Genomic DNA, 6,000 nt, shown 5'->3' on the forward strand with positions numbered 1-6,000 from the left:
AAACATTAGATCTAACATACATTTAACACTAGCCAGAGCTGTGGCATTTTTTCTGGCCATCCCTTTGACTCTCCTGAGTTCTCAGAGTCTGGGCAAAATCCAAGCTCCGTGTGAACTATTTCTCTTATATCAGGGAACTAGTGGGGTCTGGGTATGCTGAGCATCATTCACTACCACTCCAAAGGATTATATTTATTTTTCAATCATACCCGAAAAATCCTGACCCCTCTAATGCGGAGACACCAAGCTAATACTCAAACTTCTGATGCAAATTCAGAATATAAGAACTACTGTTTGTAACTTATAACTACTTCAAGTACAACGCTGTGATTTTTCCCACTACGTGTACCACCTGTGATTAATGTACTCCTGCTCTGTAGGTCTTTTTACATAGTATGCTTCCAAATTGCTGGACTCACTTCGCTCCATACAATGCAAACCTGGCTTTGTCCTATCGCAAGGCCGCCTAGGCTTGCCTTCCAAGCCTCGTTTTCACCTCGTATTCAATCCCCGCCTGGACCATACCTCTCGCGGGAATACGGGTCTTGCCTTCCAAGCCTCTTCTTGAGTAGAGGCTCCCATTGGCCCGAACCCTGTCACCTCCCTCATAATACTGGGCTCGCCCTTCACACAGGATCCACGAGATCCAGTGAGGGAACAGCTAGGTACCGAGAGGGTGCAGAGCGTTGCGGGCGTAAGGAACTTTTCTCCAGACATCTTCCGCAAAGATAAGTTTAATGTACGAGATTCTGCCAGATCTCTAAAATCCCCTATGTGTGTGTTTTTCCTTCCCAAACAGGGTGTGCCATTTTCGCTCCCACCCCCCTCCTGAGTTCTATGGGGCATGGTTCATTTTGTTTACAAGTGAGGATAATCTTCCTTTTCACGCTCATGTTAATGTGTGCTTGATCAAAGTTACAAGTCACGGCCAGCAGAGCTACCGATTTCCATTCGGTAACTTTGCCTCCACGCTCACCAAGTCGGGGACCAACTCCTCGTCTCTCGACTATAGGTAGCCATGTAACAACGGGTAGCCACTCCTGGCCTCCCGCACGGATGGACTTAACACTGTAAGTCTCCATTTGTCAGACTGTTGCCTTATTTAAACGTGCAACAGAGCGCGCTGGATTACACTTCTCAGCGCTAGTTGAGGCCCACCACTCCGGCTTGTGGCACAAATTTTTCTCCGCATCCCATCCATCTCGGCCACGTCCTTTGATAGGTATGCCAGCACGTGTCACGCCACCAAGCACACCGGGGAGGTATTCGATCTCTCCCGGTGGACCCGATGATGAAGCATGTCACCACTAGGGTGAGTGAGGGTTTCCTGAAAAAATCTTGCATTTTTTCTTGAAATTGGTCTTTCCATACGGCCACTTACAACTGGCCTCAATTTCACGTGCAATAATCATTCTGAACGCCTCTCTGATGGACACTCTTCTTTTGTTTATTTGTTCTTAATTGCGAGTCTTGTAGTTTTCGAGGATGTGCTGTCTGCTGGATTTTTCACTTTGTGAAAAGGAAAATTATTGGCAGGTAAGTAGTTGAGTTATTAATGGGATAACCCTACACCATACACCACAGTGTTCTATTGAGTGATTATGCAAGTAGATGCTTAATCGCAAATGGTACAACCAATATAAAGAATGCCCAAAGGATTATGCTCAGCTCACGCTTTGTGCAGGGATTCATTGCTAAGAAAAATACGATATGCCGGACAATTTCAGAAGGTTGTTATGGTGGTTTCCCGTACCTTTTTATGAACCCTCCCCAAGCCTGCAAGCGATTACGCACCTGCGAGAGCCACACTCCTCCAGGAGGCGTTCTGGTCTGGTCTGGTCTCAGCTTCCAACCGGCAGCATCTTTCCTCTCCCAAGGACTACGAGTCTTTGGCGACAGGCTCCGCTGGGTCTTCTACGGCAGTGAAGTAACAGTCACCACTGGCCTTGCAATTGTTTTTATGTCAAGCCTATAGTGGCAGCGCGCATGTGCTGCTCGCTCTGCGAGGAATGCAGTAATGGAGTACGCAGTGGAGGTCCGCCCACTCTCTGCCCATGTTTTTAATTGACTCATGTTATTGTCTTTCGTAAATGCTGCCTTATGATTGAATATGAGGCTTTTTAGTCCCTCCTTGTTATGGCCATATCGTCATTTGTACCCTCCCATGGCTACTGGCCCCCTTACATCGAGTGTTACATGGTAGGGTATGTGTTATTTAGACTGTGAGCACTACTTTGTCCGTGCCTTCTTGCCCCCTTCTCCCCCTTCCTCTGACCGCACTCTGTTAGTTTGTGCTTCCCCCCTCCCCGTTGTCCGTGATGCAATGCAATAGGTCTTGCGTAAATGCGAGTCCTATTGCATTGCAAATGCTTGGTAACGATGGTGTTGCCCAGAGTAATCGTCTGAGTGATGCGAGCCGTTGCAGCAGCCTTGGGCGCAGCAGGCTCTGATTGATGGGGATGCTGTTGAAACACCAGTGGCATCAATTGATGATGGGCAGGGTAGGGGGAGAAGGCGAGCGAGAGCACGGAGAACAAGGCATGTCGGGGCTGCCCTGCCCTCCGCGAGGGAAATACGAATCCTTGTCCTGAGTCATTCATCACAGGGGGACTGTGGTGCCATCAGAGCAGCGAGGGTGGGAGACTCCGAGCCAAGCATGCATCACTGCAGGTTGGTCACTCCAGCAACCCCTCACCCTCCCGAGAGCGGGAGCGCATGGAGAGATGCATCTCTGCTCCTCGCTCATCCCTGGACCCCATCAATCGGATCCATTGATGATGATGGACTTTAAAGTGGCCAGTGAATACGAATAGTTTGGTACTGACGATCAATACCCATCATCCTTATATGAGCTCCAAGGCCCTCTACACGTACTCATTGGCCACACATCTCCCTTTGTTATCCACCATTGCACCCTCTGGTATCCCACTCATGCACCCTGCCACACTGATCACTGTATAATCACCTAACACAAAGCCAAACCTCCCATAAATGCTTGGCCAGCCTTCCCACGTGAAACATAAACACCTGGGCTATGTGCATTATACAGCGAGTTGTGAAAAGGTATGGGCTACCCCAGCTCCTCACGCCCTCAACCCGCACACATTTCAAGCACAAGCAAAGGGGGAAGAGGACCAGCTTCAGTCTGCGCGAACGCCAGCCACCTTATCAGAATCCAGGCCCTTCCACCCCATGGATCACACAGCAGCGCTCATACCATGGGCTGCTGTCACACTCCTGATCAAGCGGCTCACCAGCAACCAGCCATATGCTCACCAGGGCCTATAAACACACACTCAGCCTGGCATAACCGCTGGAGTCAAGGTTTATGATTTACTATCATTTCATGTAAATGTGGTACACTTGTAAAGCGCACAGCTGCCCCGGCAATGGGGCGTCCCGGCGCTGTATAACACTGTGGAACCTTTCCTGGCTCTCCCTGTGAGATGCCCCTCCCTGGTGAAGCCAGGCATCCCAGTGTTGTTGAGGCTGTTGTGGAGATTAAGCAAGGTATTGCCCAGAGTTGCAGCGTGGGACCCATATTTAGAGTAGGCGCTGAGGGGAGAATTATTGAGTCCGGGGACATTGAGCCCAAGATCCTGCCGCATCGGGAATCGAACCCTGGTCCCGGGCCTGATCTCTGCTTCAGAGTCTGCCGCTACTAACCAGTGAGCCACACTTCTCCACAAGATTCTTTCAAGGTTAGTCACCTATTATTCTCAACTAATCTTTCACTGATTAAAAAGTTCTTTCCTCTGGTCAATGGACCATTAGTTGAACTAGCTGATGGTGAAATGACATAAAATAATCTTCTTATATTTATAAAATGACCACAGACTCAGGAAATATTTAAAATCTTTATCTAAATTAATTTCATGTGAACCACTTACAAAGTACAGTACAGTCCCCATCTCTCATAGGAAGGAAGATTCAATTAATCAATCATCAAAAACATACGTTATACCTTGCAATGACCTATGCTCAGAAATGAGGGAATAGAGAGAGAAGAACATCTGCACATACACAGAAATAATATTTACCTAGAATGGTGTGAAACCCAACCCCCTGGCCAAGGAGCTGGTAAAGGTCCCCTGAGAAAGATCAGGTGACAAAGGCTTCAGGACAGGATTCAGGACAGGATAGATCACCTCTCTAACACCGACGCTCGCGTAGCACCCGTCTCTGACACTCTCTTCCTCTTTTAGATTCTTACGCGATCTTCTTCTCAGTAGTTTGATTTTGAATGGATGGTTCTGCATTTCATTCTTCATCAGCATCTCTTGTCACTCCGGCAGCATCCCGAGCTCTGCAAGATTCATCAAATCTCCATCTAAATGACTAACTAAGACTACCTCAATTATACTCTTTGTTATTCAAGTACCACCCATTAATGTTTCAATACCGTAAAAATACTAACCCTGATTGGACAGGCAAGGAGGGAAGATCATCACACCATGTTAATTTTTCATCTTAGTCTATCAGTCTATTGTTCATAAATCCAACCCCTTAATTTTGTATTCAAAATTTTTATTCCCACCCGTATTCACATCTTATTAGAAACAAACGTTAACATTTCCATGCATGTCTATTCGTTCAGGAGCCTTCAATTCTAGTTCCCAGGGTATGTATCTTTTGTGTCCTTGGATGGCATTCAAGAGTCTCGTCACTCTACCGGATTAATTTCACTAGGCATGCACAGAGGTCAGGTGGTTAACAGACTCTGGACTCATACGAAAGGCCCAAAATACACACTATTAAAAGAGTCAAAAAGACAAATGTTAATTTAAAAAATAAATGGTTTCACAGTACACCACCTATTTCAACTCTAATCCCATTTCATTTATTAGTGCTTTCCCCCGAATTAGAAATAGTAAAATAACTTGGGTTAGTTTCAACAAAGCAGATGCCAAGCATGTGAACTTCCAAGCCGCCATCTTAATAGCATCTGCTATGCACAAGAAATTCCCTGCAAGGGACAGCTCGACATGCTGCGGAAATGCAGCTGATGCATTCGCAATAAAGATTTTCCCGTTAACAGCCATTTTAGAATTTCACTCAGTTACTTATTATTAAACACGTAGGTAAGCTTCTTTGTCTTTTATGTTCAATGTGGTGCGTATTATTTTTACACAATACATAATTAATACACTATTAGAAGTTCAATGAGAGGATTGCTTCCGAGCAAGTCTCTTTTCCAAAGTCTGTGCTCCATCACTCCACCTGCTTACTTTCCCTCCACCTTTGATGTTATCCCTCCACCTGTTTTTCGATCATGTGGGTATATTTTACGGGAAATCAGCAAAGCCAGAAGAGAAAAGCTCCCAGAAGAAAGAGAGGAGTGTAAAATTCTTACTGCTTGGGAAAGACCATCTCCCTCGTTCGGGAAATCGTGGGACATGTGCTTTGTAAACAAGGAGCAGAAGGAAGATGCAACCAACGGACAGAGGTTGTTGCTCACAACGGATCATTGAATGAATGAATGAATGAACATGACACCTGTAGGGTGCAAGGGCTTATTCAAACAGGTGCAATAAGGACGCTGTAGTCACCGAGTGTGTGACAGCCGTACAGAAGCAATAACCTCCAGGATCTAAGCAGCTGATTTTGTGGATTCGAAGTGCACATGATAAATTTGTTCTCATTTTACCCACGTTGGCAGGGGCAAAGGCCGAACAAGTCTATCTTAGACTCTGAGCTCTCTTTGGGGCACTTTGCTCTAGTTCGCTGCTACAGTCTCTCTTATTGGACCCTTTCCAGGGGTTGCAGGCCCATCCATACTTGCACATTAGCCCAAGCAGTACAGCCACTTGGCCATGAGTCACCCAACAAACACTTGTTGAGACAACTTGTGGGGTAAAATGGCCGCAGATTTATTTTGACACATATTTAAAACAACCGCTTTCAGTTGTTCCATTTAAATCACTTGCCTTTGTCAACTAGTCCCGATGCAATAAAAAAACACATTATACAACATATACAGTTTTTTCGACCAGCTGTGGT

This window comes from Lissotriton vulgaris, chromosome 7 (assembly GCF_964263255.1).
Source record: "Lissotriton vulgaris chromosome 7, aLisVul1.2, whole genome shotgun sequence".
Taxonomy (NCBI): Eukaryota; Metazoa; Chordata; class Amphibia; order Caudata; family Salamandridae; genus Lissotriton; species Lissotriton vulgaris.